This window comes from Haplochromis burtoni, unplaced genomic scaffold, assembly GCF_018398535.1.
Source record: "Haplochromis burtoni strain Fernald_Lab_line unplaced genomic scaffold, NCSU_Asbu1 Contig_47, whole genome shotgun sequence".
NCBI classification, from domain to species: Eukaryota; Metazoa; Chordata; class Actinopteri; order Cichliformes; family Cichlidae; genus Haplochromis; species Haplochromis burtoni.
This window is the reverse complement of record NW_024582408.1, coordinates 2,765,414-2,777,550: the sequence shown is the minus strand read 5'-3', so window position 1 is coordinate 2,777,550 and position 12,137 is coordinate 2,765,414. Positions and strand designations below refer to the sequence as shown.

The following is a 12,137-nucleotide window of genomic DNA, read 5'->3' as shown; positions in this document are numbered from 1 at the left end:
CAAAGAGAAGAACATGAAACAAGGACTTTATGCTGAACTCCTTTGAGAAGTTATTTTCAGTTTCTCTGAATATTAATTCCCTAAAGAGATGATGCTGTCTTGATTGTGATGCTCACTCTGTTGTAGCTATTCCCACTGCTTTTGCATCATTATGGTCTTTCATTAGATGTTGGGAAAGATTGCCATACACTGCACTGGGGCCACGTATGGTTACCTACACAGGTAAACTTCTTGTCTCTCCAGTAAAACTGAACATCTGTGTTATTGCTGAGTCACTATGCACACATTATAGTGATTTAAACAAACACACCATAATTGACAGTAAACATTCACACCCACATAAACAAAACAGGAAACCTTTCTTGTTGTATAAGTTCATGGCCAAAGTCGGGCTGACACAGGATAAAAGCAGAAATAAACAACCACTGCAAGACCTAAACAAACAAGTGTTGTTCCTGAAGATGAAGTGGCCAATTCACGCTGTCCGCAAAGAGACTCTCCCCTCTGGGCGCTAGCTTTGGCTTTGATGAATATTCATGAGAACATCTCTGGTGTGATGGCAGCGGGGGGACTGTTTACTCCAGCGAAGAATCAAAGGGAGGGTGCTGCTGTGTCAGATGGCGGGAAGAATGTGGAGGTGGGTGGACAGAATGTAATGGAAATGCGTGTGTGAGCGCCTGTTTGTATTTCAGGCTCTGGGAGACTGGGAAGGTTTGTTAAAGACACGTTGAGAGGTTGTTGCCGTGGGGACAGCTCACATATGGATTAGCCTGACACCGAGAACCAGAGGTTGCAGATACATATGACACGTAAACATGTTGGTGAGTGGTAATGTATTTATATATGTGTTCTTAGGTATTGGGCAGAAGTACTGTACGACATGTAATATACCTCAGGCTTATATAAATGTATGCTGGGATGGGGTATGGTAATGTGTAGGCAGTAAGTGTTCACTGCTCTGCAGGGCAAAATAACTTGTATGATAGTCTGACTTTGTGAGACATTTAAAAATAGTTGTCAGATAAAAATTAACATCATAGTGAGAGATCACCAGTTTGTCTCCCTCGTGGTGAGGTGTCTTTTCATGACTTTCTTATTCTTGTCACAAGCGTGGTGTTTTAAATGTTTTATTTTGTTCTGTTGTTCGATTATTAGTATTGTTCTGTTTTATTTTGTTCTTAAGGGAAGAGAATACAGGGCATCCTTCACGGTGGACATCGAGCAGACGGCATTGCGACGTCTTTTGGGAAAAAATGGAACACCAAACTGGCCAGTGTTCGATGGGAATCTTCTAAATTGGATTACAAGTCTGGCTTAATTGCAGCTTTTTTCTTTAGATCCCCAAAAAATAGACAGTTGGTACTTTTGAGGATTAAAAATGTACAAAAACTATACAGGACAGCTCGAACTTTGGATGTAAAATTAAGACAAAACTAGGTTTGGGGAGCTTAGGGAAATTATTGTAGCTCATGTATAATGATCTGCTATCTCATTAGGCTAAGCCAAACTCCAGTCAGTTAGTACAACACCTGCAAATGGGAAAGAAAAGCGAAAAGCACCCAAGATTTTTATGCTAAGTATGTATGTTACTTAGCATTTCACCCAGCAATACAGAACTGTTACAAAAACAAAAGCCATCATGCAATAGTTTGCAAACAAATATTACATACATAGAAAGGTTACCTCTCAATCAAAGCAGGGTTTCTGCAGTGGTCAGTGCCACATTAAATATATTTCTTAACAGTCATTCTGCAGGAAGGATGCAGGTAAATTAAGAATAATTATTATTTTAGAATTTGTTCAATTATTATTTTTTAATCACCTCAAAAAAAGGCATTGCTTGGTATCTGGATTTACATACATAAGGAACTGATCATAAAATCTGATATCACATAAAATAATGAGATGATTAGCTAGCTACTAGAGTAAAAACTAGCAAAGATTTTCTCAAGGTCTGAGGGCATTGACTGAATAAAGAAAAAAGGACTGAACAGCTAAGTAAACACCTAAGCGTGCCTATAAGAGCTAAGAAAACAATGCTCAAGAACTTTGATAGAAAAACAGCTTTACTGTTTTAAAAAGACATAGCACAGCCTCACAAAAATCACAAGTTCATTTCATGTGCTAAATGATATAAATTGTCTAAGCCTTCTTTTGCTCTAGGCTTGGTCTCTTTTATGCTTTGCCCAAAACAGCTGATAATTAATAACCAGCAAATGCTATCAAGTCAACTATTTAATAACAAGTAATTATCTGCAAGGTGGCTGGGCTCTTTGCCTTAGAGATAGGATGAAGAGCTCAGACATCTGGAGGGAGCTTGCAGTGGAGCCGCTGCTCCTGAGTGCTGAGCGAACACAGTAAAGGTGGTTCAGGCATCTGGTTAGGCTGCTTGCTGGGTAACCCCCTTTGGAGGTTTTCCCAGGCATGCCCAACTGGGAAGAGACACTGGGGTAGACCCAGAGCTCATTGGAGACGTAATGCTCATCTGGTCTGGGAACACTTCAGGATCCCCCAGGAGGAAATGCAAAGTGTTGTTGGGGAGTTGTTGGGACTTCTAGAATTCCCGTTTTAGCCTGCAATGACGAAAACTCAGATAAGTTCAGAGAAGTGGAAGATGGATGGATTCTCAGTAAATGAGTTTGTGTCACATTTCATAGTTGTGTTTAAATGTCTGTTCAGCACACATTAAAGCTGGACTGTTTAAAGTTCAAAATAGCTCCAGTAAATGGCTCCAGTTATACTAGCAAAAGAAAAATGTGTTGATGTTTTGGTAAGATATTAAAGTATTCTCATTAGTCTTTATCAGCCACTCTGGCTCTGACTCTTCCAATGTCAAAGGCATGTGAGAATCTTCCCTCAGTAGCAGGTGTGATAATTGAGACTATAAGGTGAACCAGGCTAGACTGTAGGCTAGACAATGTGTGTGTGGATGAGAAGCAAGTCACAGTCGATAAGGGTTTTTGCTGTGGGATAAGCTTTGAAGACTCAGGGCAGACTAGATGAAATCAAATTGTCTTGACAAATTGCTTCCATTGGCCTAAAACAAGTTCCCAACATTTTTCGAGGTGACAAAATGTCTTATTTCCTGAGGCAATAAGAGTTACATTACCACCTCTACCAGGAACTGCAAGGTGTCAGCAAAATATGTGGCTTACAGTTCTTGTCTTACAAAATTTGGTAGGATTAAACACATTGAACCTGGGATTAGGCATAAATGTTGCAGTGCTGAGATTCAAATGGATGCTATTTTAAAGACGTGTAATTTTACAATTCACAAAACTACTATGCAAGTGTGTTTTCTTTGTGGATATTTACAAAGTTTAGTTCAGCCATAACCCAACTTTATTTTATATCTACATGACTGGTAGAAAGACAGTAGAAGAGTAAAGTCAGAGGATGAATAGAGCCAGCAAGAGTGATGGAAGATGGTCACTGAAGATGAGCCATGGGGGAGTGATCAATGGAGGCTGAACAGCAAAAGACAGTAAGTATTATTCTGCATCAAACATTGTTCTAGGCAACCCAAAGCCAGTGGGACAAAGACAGAGACCGAGAAAGATCTCAAAAATCTCCACACTGGGGAAACAAGTTCCAGTGATTTATTCAGCAGATCGTCTGTTTAAATCATGGGAGAGTTAAGGCACTGTAAGGGAAAAAATACCATAACCAAAACAAACTTTATTGCTAACAGTTAAAGTGTGTGTGTACTTCAGCTGGGGAACAGGTGGGATGTAACTACAGAGATTTTAATACAGATGCTACCAGCTGCGGCAGCGAGACTGAAACCCTCATTCTCAAAATCCTCTGGAGAGAGAAGAAGCTTTAATGGATGGGGGGTAAAATTAGCAATGGCACTGAAACAAAGATGGATCCATGCTGCCAATATCAGTATGTAGTCCTGTGAAGGGAGACTAAAGACCTAACTGGCATAGCTGCCAGCACTCTCTCATATCCCAGGGGTCTTAAGTACCTTAGCTCCACAATCAGCTCGGAAGGTTCCTTCGATTTGTTGAGTCAGACCTTTATTTAAGCGTATCTTTTCAGAAATGTGCCTCTAACTGTGTCTCTTTCTCAACATTTCTTTAAATAGTTTTTTGATATTTTTAGGGATAGAAGTACTGATCTGCCCCATCTGTCTACTATTTGGTCCCAAAATATTAACCTATGGATCACCCTGAGAATTTGTACACACATCTATGGACCACAAAGGATGAAATCCAATGACCCTGGTTATCCCTTGACTGTAACATAGTGATGCTTGAGCAGGACCCCTTTGTGTCGATTTTTAAATGAAGCGCTCCTCATGCCTTGAGCATCTGTTTTTAAAGTGCAGAGTAGTCTGATGGACTCCTCTAGAAGCCCCCTCTGGACTGTATGCTTGACAGGGTCCAGGAGTAAACACATGGTCAACAGTGCCATAAGCATCAGCATCATTAAAATGCTGTGGTTCATACCATGTAGGAACAAGAGTAAGTCATTTTTATCCCTAAGCAATGCAGAACCATTGCTGTGACGCATTCTTGAAGCCTGACTCATATTTCTCCAAAACACCATTACTGGGATAAAACAACCTTTCCCGCTATGTTGGACAGAAAGGGTTATTTTAAGAGTAAGAGAAATTTGTTTTTGAAAGCAAGCTAAACCTATTTCCTGTTGGCAAGTGTACTGCTGAAAATATTATGAGACAGGAAAGAGTGGCGAGGCTAAAAACTGTGAGATCTTACATTGTCAGTAGAAATACTGGCCTTTAGGAAACCCACCTGAATAAATACATGCAGCACTAGTTGAACAGGACAAACAAGACAAAAGACACCCACTTGAGAGTCTTCTTTATTCTTGTAAGACAATTTCAGCAATGCAAAGCATTAAAGTGTCATAATTGTATTTTTCTTGTTTCACAGAGAGCCAGACAAGATGTCAAGGCTGTACTCGGTGGTGCGGCCAACAAAGACGAATGATCTTATACGAGAGATGACTCTGAGGTCAGGCTGATATTGTCATAGCACTGACTTTTTAGTTTTATTACCATCGACCTGCCTCACTGGAGAATGTATTGACTGAGAATGTGAATGAGCTATCTTGGATATTTATGACCGCACTTCGTTCATGCATTCCTGATGCTGAAGGAAAAGCCAAAGACAAAATGAAAGAGCTCAATGAATTGCATAAAATTTGTGAGAATCTGTTTTTGTTGGATGAAATTTGTTTCTTGCATTTCTGTCTTCATCTGAAAACAATTACTTGTGTATGAATGTAATTCTGCATAAATGACCGTATGTTGAATTAGTATTTGTTGTAGTATTTCTTGTCTTAGTTTTACTGTACAGGTTTGTCTTGCTGACCTTGTAACCCAAACAACATGTTTCCGTACTACTAACCTGTCTTACAAAATAAGTTTTGGGAGGAATGCAGTTGCTGTAGTAGTTGTAGAAAGCAAGTTGTAAAAGAGGTTGCACAAAGGAAAAAGTTTTGTCTCTTGAGGTCTTCGCTCTGCAACCTACATTACACTAACTTTCTCAAAAGGCCGCAGTCCTAGCTATAACAAGAAACTTGAGTTGGATAAACATAACTATGAGGCCATTATTCATGCTCATTACCAGGAGCTCAGAGACTTCAGTGAAGTGGAGCTGAAGAATTGATTAGTCCATCAGCTGAAAATGAATATTAATATGCAATCAGTTTGATAACTAATCATTAAAGTAACAGATAATGTTAATGTTAATAAAAATAAAGAGACATTTCAACACTTCAGCTCTTCAGTTGTGGGCTTTTTGCACTACATGCTGATTGTGTTGTGCTTTGTGAACACTGGAAATATGATTCAAATAAATTGAACTTCAAATTCAGTGGGTAACTAGGTAATGTGTTAGGAATGAAAGGATGCCACATCGTTTGATCGAATTGAGAAGCATCAACCACAGAGGGTTGGATTCAAAGATAGCATGAAAATCAAAGTGGAAAAATTATATGGCAAGCTAGCCCATTTTGCTGAAATTTCACTGCAGCAACTCAAAATGGTACTCAGTAGTTTGTATGACCCCACATGCCTGTATGCATGCCTGACAATTTTGGGGCATGTTCATTATGAGATGTGTAAAGGTGTCCCAGAAGATCTCAACTCAGATCTGAACCAGGGCATCACTGAGCGCCTAAACAATCCAACGTGCAACCTGGTGGTGTCAAATGGACTGAAACATAATGTCCTAGAGGTGTTCTAATGGATTTAGGTCAGGTGAGCGTGGGGGCCAGTCAATAGTATCAATTCGTTCATCCTCCAGGAACTGCCAGCATACTCTTGCAACATGAGTCCAAGCATTGTTGTGCACCAGGAAGAACCCAGTACCTACTATACCAGCAAAAGGTCTAAGAATTTTATCCTAATACCTAATGACAGTCCAGGTGCTGTTGACTATCCCGTAGAGATCTGAGTGTCCCTACCTGGATATGCCTCTCTAGACCATCACTAACAAACCACCAAAGAGACCAGAGACGGTCACACTAGTGGCCTGCTGAAGGTTATTTTGTAGATCCCTGGCAGTGTTGATTCTAGCCTTTCTTGCACAATTGAGCAGATAATGGTCCCGCTGGTCAGTTAAGGACCTTCTACAGCCTTGGCCAGCTCTAAGTACCTGTCTCCTGGAGTAGCTGCCTGTTTCCTGGTATCTCCTCCATCCTCTTGGAGACAAAGCAACCTTCTGGCAAAGCATGTGGCATCCAAGAGAACTTGGACTTTACTGTAGGGTTCAGATACATTGAGTTCTATTAGAAGTTCATTTTAGTTTGACTACATTTATGACTAAGGTAGCCCCCAAACCTTATGCTACAGTCACACTAGAGAAAACAGCAACTGGAGCCTTAAGTAATGAACTCGTAATGATCTCTTACTGACTTGGAAATGGTTACTTTCGAGGTGGGGAGTAGGTCTGCAAAACTCAAAGCCCTGGGTCTCAGACCCAGGACCATGATAGCCTCAGACTGATTGCAATGTGTTTGGAAACTGTTTGCCTTTTCACAAGGATGTCCTCTTATTTTTACTCTAGTGAGACTGAGCCATACATGAACACGAACAGAAAAACACATTTTTCCCAAAACGTACATCTAATAATAATGCATATAGTGTGGGAAGGTGAATGGAGTTAAATTGCAACTGCAGTTATACTGCAAGGATATTGAGAGAAAGGCACACCAACAGTGTCCCAACAAATTTATCACAACATATATATAAACTATATTAAAGAAAACTCCTATAGCAAGCACTGTGATTTTTTTTATATATACAAAATGTTTTTGGTAGTGCAAATTATTTAGAAATCAGCATAACTGAAGGAGACATGAAAGAAGTGTTTTGTAGAAGAGATACTGAAATACTGCAAAATAGAAGATATCTGTGCTTGAGTGTGTGGACATGTGTTCATGTTTATATATCTTTGTGAGGACCAAAAAATAGAATGCTACTATACTTGTGGGGACCAACAGTCCCTTATGAGGACAAAATGCCCATCCCCATGAGTTTGAAGACATTTTTGAGACTCAAAATGTGGTTTTAGTGTCAGGGTTACAATTAGGTTATGATTAGGTTTAGGCCAAAGGTTATGGTTAGGAATTCATTTTTGATGGTTAGGGTTAGTGGCTAGGGAAAGCATTGTTTGAACAAGGGATAGCAGCTTGTGCTACATTCCTTTTTACCAGCTGCCATTCAAAACGTATTGCCGTGTAGCTTGGCACTAAAAAAAGAAAAAGAAGAAGAAAAAAAAGAAACGTAGAAAACCAAGGAGTGAAACACACATCCTGTTATTTTGTCAGTGTCACTGGTGCAATGACAGGAATAGGTTGGGTGGGTTGAGGAGGAGGGGGCAGTGGGGTGGTTGGTTGGACCTTGAAACCAAGCAAGCAAGAGAATGGACCCAACTGAGCAACGGGCTGGCAAGGCAGGCGAAAATAAACAGTGGGCTTGAAGAATCAATTCAGCGTGCCTGTCAGAAGACTGTCAAACTCCCCTCCATGATGGACAGTCTGGATGTTCACAGTCTATTCGCCGCCAGGCTGCGGAGCGGTGAGTAAGTGAACCATGCCGGCCGAGCAGACAATATGAAGAGGGAGTGCAGAGCAATATCTGCTGTTGCCATGCTAGATCAGCATAAACGTCAAGGCCACTCTGGTGTGGCCTGAGGGGTCTTCTGGGGAGAGTTACATCCAAGAGGTGGGTGTATTTGTGCGCATAGATTGTCAATATATGCATATGCTTGCAGTGTGATACGTATTAGTCACTGCGGGATTGTACGTGAAAAGTGATAACAAAAATCAGCCTTGAAATTTCAATTAACTCAATTCATTTACTTATGGCTCGATTTCTTTTTCATGGTGTCCATATACGCCTACACAAGTAGACGAGATGAATTCACAGAAAATCTCATATAGGGATGCTGTTGTGAGCAATTAACAGCTGGTTTTGTTCTCAAAATTAAGCAGAACACCCCCAAAACAAACAGAATCGTTTGTAATTATTCATAATTATCGCCCATGTTGTAGCCATGCAGAGACACCCGCAACGATAACAGGATTTTTTTTAAGCAGTTTAAGAACGGAACTCATCCAGGAGTTTATGCAAGACAGATAATATCATTCATCAAGTCTCGGGGAGGGGAGATTTGTTTTCCCCTTGTGTTTGACTTGTCATCATTGCTCAGTGGTGAGTAAATTGTGATTAAAAATAGATTACCAGTTAAAAATGAAACCTGTAACAGCAGACACTTCTTGAAGTTTGTTTTTTTTCCCTTTAGTTTACTTTGATTAAAAAAAGAAATATATGTAATGCATACTAGCATTCTAACAATATGTAATCTACAAGCCTGCAATATTTGTAAATGATAATATTCATTTGAAGCTATAATTTCACAGAGTGCATAATCATTCAGATTATAATTAACATCTCCATGCATATAATAACTGATTGGTTACAAATTTTATGCTACCCCAATCATCTGCAGATTTTCCTAACATGCAAAAAAAAAAACAGCCAGTTTTTTCTTGGTGATTTTTTCTCTTTTTTTTTTACATACAGCTCTCATTTCTTCACAAAGATAGATGTTTAAAATTCCAGCCCATGGTGACCTTTTGCTTAGTGGGAATTCACATGTACACATGGTGGGCTATTTTGTGTAATTAGAGGTCTGATCAGGGCTGGTTTGGTGTGATCATGGTGGAATTAATGTTTAAACACTCACTGAGAGCTTTATTTCAAACACGCCCAGTCTAGTCTAGTGCAATCCAATATAGCAGCTATCTAATAAATGATCCTCGGTGGACAGCTTTTAAGGTCCTCTGTAAACCCCCTTTAAAAAGATTTTGCGCTGTTTTGCATGTGGTTTCTTCTAATTTTACCCCACAGTTTTTCATGTTAGTTTGAAGTGCCTTTCACTTCCTCCAAGCACAGTGTTTCATTTTTGATTTTGTCCCCAATGTCTTTGGAACTTCCAAGGCATCTTTTACAAATGTAAGACATAACACAAAGTTGTTTTTGTGAGAGTAGTGTTTTCCTTTGTGGTGTCCTTCCATTTACACTTATTCTTACACTGTCTGTGGACACACGGATAAAGGTTTTAGCAGGTTGTAGAGATTTCTGCAGGTGTTCTACTCTTACCCTTGGGTTCTTTTTCACCTCTTTCGGTATTGCATGTTGTGATCTTGGTGTGATCTTTGCAGGATTCCCAGTGCTTGAGAGAATAAGAACAGGGTTTATGTAACGGTTTCATTGTGGCTTGTGAAACCCAAACTTTTCTGACTTTGTGCATTTCTATAATGTTTCTTATATATTTTTGTGAATGGTTCACACTGACCAGTTATTACTGTGATGACGTTCTCAGTCTCTTTTTATTCATAAATAAGGGCACCTCCACTACCTTTACCATCAGTCTCTTTTTCGTAATTGGAATGCTGGACATCGAGTCAGTGTTGTGCGATGCTGCAAATTTTGGTATTGATGTGAGAGTAAACATAGAGCCAGTATTGCTAATACCAATACTGGTACTTTTCACTTATAAAGGCAGCTTATGTAGTGGAGATCTGTGTGTCATAACTGCTGAGATTAATCATCATTGAATTGCAAACTCTGAACACATTTTAACAACCACTAAATCACTGTAATTGTTACTTTTTAACAATAGTTCACACACGAAATACAACTTTAAGTTGTTTTTTGAATGTATTTTAAAACTGGGCGCTTTATAGAGTTGTAATATAAATGTCCATCCATCTACTTTCTTCCGCTAATCCAGGACGGGGTCACAGGGGCAGCAGCCTAAGTAGAAAAGGCCAGACCTCCCTTTCCCCAGCCACATCCTTTAGCTTGTCCTGGGGAAACTAAGGCTGTCATAAAATGGCTGTGCAGGCAGGCAGGAATGGACCCAAATGCAAACTCACAGAGACGAAAAATAAACTCAAAAACACAGCTTTATTAGCTGGCATGGAGGTGATACAAAGACTGGGATTCTGTAACTTAGTGAAACACAGGGAGAGAAACACAGCCATGAGGGAGGACGTGGCATGGAATTGAGGGAGACACTGACATGAATACACAGAAGATGCTTGAACCACCTAACCTGGCCCCTTTTGATGTGGAGGAGTAGCGGCTCTACTCTGAGCCCCCTCCTGAATGCCCGAGTTCCTCATCTATCTCTAAGTGAGAGGCCAGCCACCCTTTGGAGAAAGCTAATTTCCACCGCTTCTTATCCGCAATCTTGTTCTTTCAGCCACTACCCAGAGCTTGTAACTAAAGGTGATGAGGTAGGAACATAGATCAACCAGTAAATCAAGTGCTTCGCTTTTACATTTAGCTCTCATTTTGCCATGACAAACATTTACAGCGTCTGCATGACTTCAGACGCTGCACCAATCCATCTGTCGATCTCCTGCTCCCCTCTCCTCTTACTCCTGAACAAGACCCCAAGATACTTAAACTCCTCCAGCTGGGTCAATAGTCCTGAGCCAGAGTGGGCACACCACTCTGGAGGTGCTGATTCTCATTCCTGCCACCTCACACTTTGCTGCGAACTGCGGAGGTCGTCACCTAATGAAGCCAACAGAACCACATCATCTGCGAAAAAAACAAGAGATCCTGAGACCTCCCAAAGTGGAAACCTTCTCCCACTCGGCTAGGGTTAGAAATTCTGTCCATGAAAATTATGAACAGAACTGGTGACTAAGGCCAGCCTTTGCAGAGTCTAACACCCACCGGGAGCAAGTCCGACTTATTCCCGGCAATTCAAGCCAAGCTCTTGCAATCACTGTATAATGTGACAGAATGGCTCAAAACAATGGGCCAGGCAGTCCGTACTCCCGGAGCACCTTCCACAGAATACTCAGAGTGACACGACCAAATTCCTTCCCCAAGTCCACAAAATACATGTTGACTGGTTGGGTGAACTCCCGTGCACCCTAAAATATCCTTAAGAGTATAAGGAGCAGTTTGATTTCCTCATTAGCAAATGTTAATTAGCATGTGAATGCTTATATGAAGTTTTCTATTGAGCACTGAGCAAATAATGTTTAAGCATTTGCTGGCTTTTTTCACATATACTTTTCTTTTATGCAGTAGAACAAGATGTTTTTGCTAACAATTTAAACCCTGATCATATTTCTCTGTGGACTGTGTAGTCTTTTAGTTGTTGCCTTCAGGCAAATGTAACACAATCTACCTACTAACTGTTTGGTACTACTAGTATTAAATATAAGCGCCCCCAGCAGCCTGCTGCAATACTACATATTGTCACTGGCATTTAACCAAACTAGCGCACAAATAACAAAACAAGGTCAGGAACAAAAAGCCTTGTGCCTTCCCAACACTGAATCACTGAAATAGACATGTCTTACAGATCAGCCTGACGATGCATTTAGATGACTACAGCATGTATAAGCATAAGAATATAGATAAGTATACACGAATCTTCCAACTTTTTGTTAGCTGTCTCATACAGTGCACTATATCTGCATTATTGAAACTCAAGTTTAGACTGCACAGGCATTTGATGTAGTCCTGCACATTCAAGGTAACTGTTTAAATCCAGCAGAACTGTCCTTTTTACCCCCTCCTCCCTGTTTGTTTCACAGTGACTTGCTGTGTCGGAGCGTTCATGCTCCAT

General features: G+C 40.3%; 1 long non-coding RNA gene across 1 annotated transcript; it reads left to right on the top strand.

Moving 5' to 3' along the window:
• Positions 1 to 509: 509 nt before the first annotated feature.
• On the top strand, positions 510 to 5,723 carry LOC102300265. Its single transcript, XR_315735.2, has 4 exons — positions 510 to 821; positions 1,184 to 1,307; positions 3,369 to 3,484; positions 4,902 to 5,723. It is a non-coding gene; the product is annotated as an uncharacterized LOC102300265 (long non-coding RNA).
• Positions 5,724 to 12,137: the final 6,414 nt, after the last annotated feature.